The following is a 10,328-nucleotide window of genomic DNA, read 5'->3' as shown; positions in this document are numbered from 1 at the left end:
GGAGGCAGAGGCAGGCGGATCTCTGTGAGTTCGAGACCAGCCTGGTCTACAAGAGCTAGTTCCAGGACAGGATCCAAAACCACAGAGAAATCCTGTCTTGAAAAACCAAAAAAACAAAAACAAAAAAAAATCAAAATCCATTGAAGTTTACAATGACTGACTATTCCGATCCCCGTCTTCCCCAAATGGCAGCTGTCCTTTGCAGTCTCTCAGCTTTCCAAGCGCACCCAGTGTCACCGAATTATCATTCCCCTCCTGCTCTGTCCCTTGTGCCCTAAGTTGGTGGTGGTATCGGGGGCTGTGCTTAAAATCAAATTTCTTTCCTGACCAAAGTGAGTCCCAGAAGTCCCAGAATCCAGGCACCCAGGTCCAGCCCTCCCAGGGCTCCTCTAGGGCTGGTACGCTGGTAGGCCGGAGAGGAAGAGGGGCATTGTCAGGGAAGACAGCCTGCAGCTGCCCCACTGGAAGGCTGGGAGGCCTGAATAGCTTCACAGCTCCGGGCTTGGTTGTTGAATGGGGGCTTGGCCCCTCCCTGGCGGTGGCCTGGAAGAGATGACATTTTCATTGCAAGCTAACAAGGGGAGAAATCCAATTACCTCACAAAGGGGCTCCTGAGGGGCCTGCAGAAAGAGGGAGGGGAGGGGAAGAGGGAGAAGGAGAAAGGAACCTAGTGTGTGTGTGTGTGTGTGTGTGTGTGTGTGTGTGTGTGAGAGAGAGAGAGACAGAGACAGAGACAGAGAGAGAGAGAGAACAAACCTGTGTGCATGAGTGTGTATGTGACTGAGTGTGTATGTGTGTGAATTACGTGTGTGTGAGAGAGTGGGTGTGTAAAAGTGTGTATGAGCTTGTGTACAAGTGTGTAAAAATGTGTGTACACGAGTGAATGTGTGCGTGTGTGTGAGAGCGTGTATGACTGTATATGTGAATGAATTGTGTGAGTGTGTATGTATGTGGAAGAGAGTGTGAGCTTGCGCTGAAAGTATATGAGCCTGTGTTTCAGTGTGTGTGTGTGTGTGTGTGTGTGTGTGTGTGTGTGTAGGGACTTGGGGACCTGTATGTGGGCAGGGAGGTGAAACTTGTGCCATCGGCCGAAGCTGCAGGTGCCAAGGCCCCTCCCCCCAGAGTCATCTAAGTCTAGCAGACATGACTCCAGGCTGCTCAGGGTACTCCTCATCATCACTTTCTGTCACCACCTCTGTCACCAAGTGCCAGCTCACAGCTCCTCACATCTGGCCTTTGCCCTTTCTTTGTCTTTATTGAAAGTCTACTATTTGAACTTGGCATGCAAAATAAAAATAAAAAGGCCAGGTAGAGGGCTCAGTGGGTAAAGGCACATTCTCTCGAGTCTAGCTGCCTGATAAAGACCCACATAGTAGAAGGAATGAACAGGTTGTCCTCTGACCTCTATATATGTGTGAACAAACACACGCACTAAATTAATTGATTAAATGTAATAAAGATTTTTTTTTAAAGTTTACATCCTAGCTGCAGTAAGAAAAAAGTAGAAACTAAATCTAAAAAGAGATAACTTGAATTGCCCAACACTTGGAAGCTTCAGCAGGTGTTGGGGTGGTCAAGAACCTGAGTGGAATCTGGGACTCTCTGGAGTGGTTAGCAGACCCGGGCATCTCTTTACCCTCATTCCTTGCGGAGAGGACAGAATGAAGAGCATCTCTCCAGATGTCCAAACAGCTGCACCAAGCAAGGCTGCGCCGAGGCTTCAGTCCTCCTCCCCAGGACAGCGGGTGTCTCCGCCTCGAGGTTGCTCTTAGCTTTGCTTATCTGTAGCTAAGTGCATTTTTTTTTCCTCTCCATAACACAGCGACAAACTGGGGTTCTCTGTGTTATTCGGTGGAACTACTTTGTGCTCCGTGAAGGAGCCACGGGGCTCCCAGGAGGAGTCAAGAGCTTGAGGAGACAGAGGACTGACAGTTGCGGGACACCGGACCTGCTAGCCTAGCCGCCCCCCCCTCCCGCTTTCCATCCCCTCCTAGAAAGGAAGGGCTACAGACCCCCTCGGGAGGAAATTAGCTCTGGCTTCCTCTGGCCCAGCCAGAGCAAATCGGTCTTCAAAAGCTCTGAGCCGTCAGGCCACACAGCGAGCTCCTTTGTGGCCCGCCAGCACCTCCCTCTCCGCTGCCTGAACTCTCCTGTCCAGAGTAGACAAAATGGGACTCTTACAGGGCACAGGAACTGAGAGACTGAGTGCTGAGTGCTTGGTCGGGGGTAACGGTGTGTGTTTGTGTGTGTGTGTGTGTGTGTGTGTGTGTGTGTCCCTGCCCCACCAACTGGTCCATTCAGGCAACGTAAAGAAGGGGTGGGGTTTGTTGGGGGCGGAGCTCAGATCAAGCCATACCCACCAAAACAGGGACACTTAGGGACCTCTCTGGGTTTGGGTACACACACACACACACACACACACACACACACACACAATGTAATAAAATATTTCAAATTAGCATTTATGAAGAGGATGGTGTTGATTAGAGAGCTCTCGCCTGACATGCATGGGGCTTGGGATTTAATTTTCATCATGGCAAAAAGGAAAGAATAAATTGAGAATCAGTGTTTGCCAGCACATTTGCCCTCCCTGTGCCTGTGCGCCCACCACCACGTTGGCAGCCGCACACAGTGATGGGTGGTGACTTCTCTGTTGAGTTTTAGATGGAAGCAGGATACCAGAGTCCTGCCCCCTCTGTCTTGTGTGGTTGACTATAGAAGCTTGATCACGGGATCCTAGAAGAGGGGGCATTGGTGGTACAAGTGAACGATTTGAGGGTGCTCTCTGAACAAAGGCATGAGGGCCTCTGTGTGCGAAGAGGAGGACTCCAGGTGCCTCAAGTGAGTCCAGTGTCAGGGTCCCTCCTCAGGATGGTCAAAGTTTGCCCACTGAGCCCCTCGGCCTGGAAAGCTGGGTAAAGGCACAGGCGAGTGCAGGAGAGATGGGTTCTGGGCCCAGGCGGGCCACTAACCAGAGTGTGCCTTTCCTTACCTGCTTTCCAGACTCAGTTTCCACAACCAAGCCAAAGGGATTCTGCTAAGTAATCCCCCACACTTGTCCCTTGTAGCCATAGTGGCTTCTGGTTCTAGATTGCAGCCCAAAGTTGCATACAGACTTGTTTGGTTTGGCCTAGATTGAATTTTAATTCTTTAGATCCTCCTGCCTGCCTCTGCTTCCTGAGTTCTGGGATTAAAGGCATGTACCACCACACCCAGCTTTTTAATTTTTATTTATTTATTTTTTTGCATTTGAATTCTCTGTGTGCGTTTGTTTGCATACACTTGTTTGTGTGTGTATGTGTGTGCACATATGTGTGTGAGTGGGTGCTTGTGCATGTGTGCATGCATGTGTATGCATGTATATGTGTGCATGTGCGTGTGTGCGTGTGCAGGCCAGAGGTTGATTGGGGTGGGGGAATCTGTCTTGATGACTTTCTCTGTCTTATTTCTTGAGAAAGTGTCTCTTATTGAACTTCGGAGTTCTCTGCTTTGGTCAGTCTGCCAGCCAATGAACCTTAGGGAATCTGTCACTGCAGCCCCCAGTGCTGGGGCCACAGGCATATGCTGCTGTCCCTGGGTTTTTAATTTGTGGAATGGGTGCTAAGAATCCAAACCCAGGTCCTCAAATGTGCACGTGCTTGACCTTACTAACCAAGTCATCTCCCCAGCTACCCAGCCCCCGTTTAGACAAAGTCTCAAGTTGCGTGGGCTGGCTTCAAACGTCCTGTGTAACCAGAGTTGAGTTTGAACTGCTGACCCTCCTGCCTTGCCTCCTCAGGTGGTGGAACTGCGGGCGCAGGCTACTCTGCCTAGATTGCTGTTGCTCCAATTAGTTACTAACACTGGGGAGATATCACCTACAAATCTGAGCCTCCAGCTTCCCTTGGAAGATTCTGTCTTGCCCAGCATGGTGATGTGGACTTGCCATTCTGGCATGGGAGGTAGAAGCAGGTCATCCAGGGCTATGTAATGTGACATAAGACTCTGTCTCATCAAACCAAAATTAAGCCAAGCAACAGAAAGAGAGAGAGAGAGAGAGAGAGAGAGAGAGAGAGAGAGAGAGAGAGAGAGAGGTTTTATCTTTATTCTTGCATAGAAATAGTAAGTGTGACTTAGCAGTACGTGATCTTCAGCTGGCCGCTGTCCCTGACATGGCTTCTTTCTTTCTTCAAGCGTGTTTGCTCTCCCGTCCTCCTTGCATGGGCATCTCTGCACAGACACAGGGCAGTCTCAGTATGAACCAAGGTTCCTGGACTTCTAGGAAGCGCTATTTCTCCTATAGGCTGTGACCAGTGCCTCCTCATCACAGGGCAAGAGAAGGATGACGATATTTCAGTTGCCTGAGTTTGCACCAAGGGAAGCTGACGCAGAGGGAAGGAGAATGGATGTAGGGTATGGTAGGTTTAGTGCCTTCCTAGGATGTTTCTGGGGAATGGCGGGGAGGGAGAGCCAGCAGACTCTCCCAGAGGGCCCTCTGGCCTCTTCCTGGGTCCTAATTCACTTGTAACTCACTAGGGGCCCAAGCAGAGGAGCCAGGCTGAGTCCCCTCCACTACTGACAACTCCACAGATCTCTCCCCACCCCCACCTTGTGGTTAAATCATTGTCAGAGGCACAAGGTCAGGGACCAGCTGGCCGCCCCATGCAGAGGAGGCCAGGGGAAGGGCAGAGGCAGGGGACCTTGGGAGTCCTTGCCTTCTATCTCCACGGTCTCAGATCTGTCTCTCCCAAGCTGGCAGGAACCCGTGGGGCTCCCTGTCTCGATGCTGCAGGGTAACCTCAGCCCTGGTCCTCCTTGTCCTATAGGCAGAAAAGAGTTTGTAACGAGAACGTGGAGATATGACATGCTTCAGCATTGGACAGCGGTTAGAAAGAAGCTTTTGTTTTCTGAGGGCTCATCCCACGGATTGATCACCATTTCCCAAGGCTTGTCCCCGGTGCCACCACTTCCGTCCCCATAATCACAAGGGAGTGTGCAGAATGGAAAGCCATGGGAAAGCCAAGGGGCAGAGTGGGACAGTCAGTCACTGGAGGTCACGAAGCTAATGATTGTTGTTCTCAGTTCAGGTCTGGCCACGGGGCGAGGCTTTACCTGTTGAGAACTTCATGCGTAGGGAAGGAGCCCATGGTCCTTCCTGATGAATTTTCCCCCCTGAACTCTGATTTAGACTGTTGTACAGCCCAAGGGGCTCACTTCTCAATCCCCCCCCCCCCCCGCGCCGTTCATCATCTCTGGGTGGGAAGCTGGGTGACTCATGCCCAGAGGCTGGGGTTTATTTCTATTGACTTGTACTCATCTCTGGGCATGAATGCACAGACCTATTCCAACAGACCCTGGGCTCTAGTATAGAGAGGACAGCTGACTTTCAGGCCCCAAGAAACACAGGTTTAGCCTGTTACAAGTCATTCAGAATATAATCTGACCCAGAAGTTCCATGCTGAGGCATTTCCTTTTTTTTTTAATTGTTTTTATTGAGCTATATATTTTTCTCTGCTCCCCTCCCCCCTCCCCTTCTGCCCTCTCCCATGATCCCCACGCTCCCAATTTACTCAGGAGATCTTGTCTTTTTCTACTTTTTCTACATACATGGAGTAGATCCATGTATGTATCTCTTAGGGTCCTCTTTATTGTCTGGGTTCTCTGTAGGCTGATTTTTTTTTCTTTATATCTAAAAGACACTTATGAATGAGTGTATATTATATTGGGTCTGGGTTATCTCACTCAATATGACATTTTCTAGATCCATGCATTTGCCTGCAAATTTCAAGATGTCACTATTTTTTTCTACTGTGTAGTACTCCATTGTGTAAATGGACCACATCTTCTTTATCCATTCTTTGGTTGAGGGGCATTTAGGTTGTTTCCAGGTTCTGGTTATGACAAATAATGCTGCTATGAACATAGTTGAGCATATGTCCTTGTGGTATGATTGAACATCCTTTGGGTATATACCCAAAAGTTGTATTGCTGGGTCTGAGGTAGGTTGTTTCCTAAATTTCTGAGAAATCATCCTACTGATTTCCAAAGTGACTGTACCAGTTTGCACTCCCACCAGAAATGCAGAAGTGTTCCCTTTACCCCACAACCTCTCCAGCATAAGTTGTCATCAGAGTTTTTGATTTTGAACATTCTTACAGGTGCTGCTTGAATCCCTGTCTCAAAACCAAAACCTGAACCAAAACCAAAACCCCCAAGAGCTCATCTTTGTGTATACAGTATTTATGGGGCTGACTCAGTGGTTAAGGGCACTGGCTATTCCTGCAGAGGACGTGGGTTTGAGTTCCAGCATCCACATGGGTAATGTACCACCATCTGTAACTCCAGTTCCCAGGGAGCCAATTCTCTTCCGGTCCCCTTACGATAATTCTATTTTTTTTTTAAGACTTGGTTTTTCTGTGTAACAGCCTTAGCCATTCTGGAACTATTGTTGTAGACCAGGCTGGCTTTGAACTCACAGAGATTCGCCTGCCTCTGCCTCCTAAGATTAAAGCCACTGCCTGGCTACTGGCTCCTTAGACACTGTACATCTTGTAGTAAATACACTGATTCTCAGAATGACACACAAAAGAAAAATAAGTAAGTCTTAAGACAAACAAAAGACATCTTTGCCAAACTGAGCATGGTGGCCCACACGTATTATCCTAGCACTCAGAAGGTGGAATCAGGAGGATGGGGCGTTTCAGGCCACTGAGGCAGGATAGAAAGAAAAAAATTATGGGGAAGAAACAGAGCCTCATGCTCTGGAGTGTGGTCAAATTTTTGCCATTGGAAGCCGGGCGGTGGTGGCGCACACCTTTAATCCCAGCACTCGGGAGGCAGAGGCAGGCGGATCTCTGTGAGTTTGAGACCAGCCTGGTCTACAAGAGCTAGTTCCAGGACAGGCTCCAAAATCACAGAGAAACCCTGTCTTGAAAAACCAAAAAAAAAAAAATTTTTTTTGCCATTGGAGAAACAAGATTTTTTGCACAGCCAGATGGAAGGCACACACCTTTTTAACCTCCTGCTCATAGGAGATAGAGGCTGATGGATCTCTGTGAGTTTAAGGCAAGCCTGGTCTCCTCCATAGCAAGTTCCAAGCAAGCTCAGGCTGCATAGTGAGACCTTGTATCTAAATAGATAAATGGATAGATATATAAATAAGTAAATAAATAATAGCACAGTTAATAGCATTTGCTGTGAAGGTTGTTGGCATAAAGACATTTCTTGCAGATGTAGGTGTGTCTCCATGAGTGTAAAAACTAGAGCTAATGAGCCAAGCAGTGTTTTAATGAATACAATTTCTGTGTAATTATTTCGGGGCTAAACTAGCCGGGCAGCTGGGATGAACAAGCAGCTCCTCTCCCTGCAACACACACATACACACACGCACACACGTGCACACACATAGCTGTTGTAAAGAACAACGGAGCCTGCTCTAAGAAGGCCACACCCACACTCTCAGACGTGTCTTATTCTTTCCTTGAGCACCTATCGTTCTATTAACCTCTGTGTACAAATCTGCATCTTTTAAAAAATGTCTATTTAGGGGCTGGAGAGATTTCTCAGGGGTTAGAGTATTGTCTACACTTCCAGAAGATCTCAGTTCATACCCAGCACCCACGTAGCAGCTTACAACCAACTATAACTCTAGTTCCAGAGGATCTGATGCACTCTTTTGGCCTCTGAAGGCATGCACACACACACAGACAGGGTGGGCAGATGCCTGAGAAGGCCAGAGAAGTTAGAGGTGGCCATGAGCCACTTGACAGGGGTGCTGGGAACAGAACATGGATGCTATACAAGAACGGCGCGAGAGCTTAACCGCTGAGCCATCTCTCCAACCCCACGAAACTTTTTCCACAGAAAAGTCAAGGGTCTAGCTTTTCTTGAAAGGGGATCCTAAAGAAAAAGAAGACTCCACAGGTTGGTGACAGTGCTGGTCTGTATCTCTCGCTGTACCGCTGCTCACAGTTAAAATCCACCGAAGAGGAATGGTGGCTTCACTTGGTGACTGTAACTATTTTTGCCAAGCTGTTCGTTCCAACTCAGAAGGCTGAGACAGGAGGTTGGTAACTTTCAGGTCAGCTTGAGCTACATAGACCCTGTCTCAAAAAAAAAAAAAAAAAACCTCACTTTTCAGTAGTGAGTTACTTGGGACCTTGGTAAAACAAGAAAGATATTTATTTCAAAGCTGAGTGTTATAGGGACGTCTCTGAGGCCTCCTATGGGAGGGCAGGTGCAGCCAGATGTGACCAGGTGTGGCCAGGTGAGGACAGGAAACAGTGGACAGCAGAGGCCATCTCTGCCAAGATCAAGACCAGCTGGATGATATCTGGCCGGGTTCTTGGCCTGGGTCAGGCTCTCAATCTCTATGAGGGACTTTGTCAGGCCAGGTGGTTGTCCTACCGCAACCTGCACCTGCTCCATTAATCTTTCCTGTCCTAACCTGGCTGACAGAGCCCCTTCTGTCTGTTGACCTAGGAGGGGAGCCCGAGGGTGGAGGCCCAGGGAGCAGCTCCTGTTTAGTGCCTGCTGTTGCCCAGCAGCTGGGGCTGGAGCCCTTGTGGGGGGCCTTGATTGTCAGCAGCTGATGGATTAGGAGCTACAGGCAGGCGGCTCTCTCCTGCCCCCAGCTCCCTACTTCCCTGGTCCAGCATCAGTCCCTAGAAATAGAGTTGACCAAAGGAGCCACATCCTTCTTTTCTTAATTGGAGACAGAATATCAGCATGTTGCCCTTGCTAGCTTGAACTCACTCTTTAGACCAGGCTAGCCTCGAACCCACAGAGACACACCTGCCTCTGCCTCCCAGGTTCGGAGATAACAGACGTGCACCACCATGGCCAGCAAGCCACGTTCTTCTTGCAGTCATGATCAGTGAACTGCACAATGACCTGGTACCTAACATACACCTGCAGTAAGCACTACAGCCTCTCTCTCTTTAACCTCGCCCCAACCCAGAGGACCAGATAGAGCCATCTCTCAGTATCTATCCATCAGAGACTGGTGCTATGGCTTCCCCGAGGCACCAATCTGAGTTCCTGACCTAAGGTGGAGTAATGTTTGCATGTCATGTCTATGCATCCTCCCACGCAGTCATAACCGTCTCTAGATGACATGGTCTGCCACACCATGTAGACACTATGTACATAGCTTTAGTGCAGGATGGAAATAGGTGCGTTAAGAAAAAGAGAAAAGGCTCCTGAAAGTGGAAGGGGATACTCAATGCTACCTATGCATTAATAGTTCTTCCATTATATCATTTAGGGAACAACAGCCCCCTCCCCCAAAGTCCCTACAGGATCTGCAAAGAGGCGGTTTACTGTTGTGAATATTTTTAGTCGGTAGTTGATGGAATCTGCACATGGAACCGGGGGACATGGAGAACCCATTGTACTTTTTTATTAGTGGGAAAGTAAAAGTCTAGCAATTAAAATGCCACATTAAAGGCTGGAGAGGCGGCTCAGTGGTTAGGAGCACTGACTGCTCTCACAGAAGACCCGGGCTTAGTTCCCAGCACCCTCATGGCAGCTCACAACTGTCTGTAAGTTCAGTTCCAGAGGATTTGACACTCTCTTCTGCATTTGGTACATAGATGTACACACTGGCAAAACACCCATACACATAAAATACCAAAAAAGGTACCTTTTTAAAATGATAAGTTACAAGGTAGATGTGGTTGATGAGGTGTACAAGTAATCCCAACACTTGGGAAATGGAGGCAGAAAGGTCAGGAGTTCAAAGTCAGCCTGGGTTACATGAGACACTGTCTCAACAACAACAAAAAGACAAAGCAGATCAATGACCTGTGTTTCATTGAGATTGACAGATAGATGTTCATATGTAAAAAGTGAAATGGAATGAGCGTATTGTCACCAAAGCACACTGGGGTTTGAATTCTTTTCTTCTATGTACAAAGCTGGGAAGATGAGGTGGCCGCTGTTTACAGTGATGAGCTGGGAGTTTACCAGCCTTTGGCTCACATTTGTGCTCATGTCACCATGTGCCACTAACTCTTCTCACCTTGAAAGTGTTAACCTCTTTCAAATAGCCTTCTTGTTCCCTATCCTGGATTATGTCACTTCAGTTGTTCTAGAAAGTGTCTCGTCTCCCAAGGGCCCCACACCTCGGACATCAAGCTTGTGTCCCACACGGGAACCATTTTTGGAATCGTGTGGCTCTGTGCCCTGTGCTTAGTTCACACCGTTGTCTGTGCGTCTAAAACAGTGATTCTCAACCACTGCTGAGTTCACATCGTTGTCTGTGCGTCTAAAGCAGTGGTTCTCAACCTGTGCTGGGTTCACACTGTTGTCTGTGTGTCTAAAGCAGTGGTTCTCAACCTGTGCTGGGT

Source organism: Microtus ochrogaster, linkage group LG2, assembly GCF_000317375.1.
Source record: "Microtus ochrogaster isolate Prairie Vole_2 linkage group LG2, MicOch1.0, whole genome shotgun sequence".
Lineage (NCBI taxonomy): Eukaryota > Metazoa > Chordata > Mammalia > Rodentia > Cricetidae > Microtus > Microtus ochrogaster.
Note: the sequence above shows the minus strand (reverse complement) of the source record.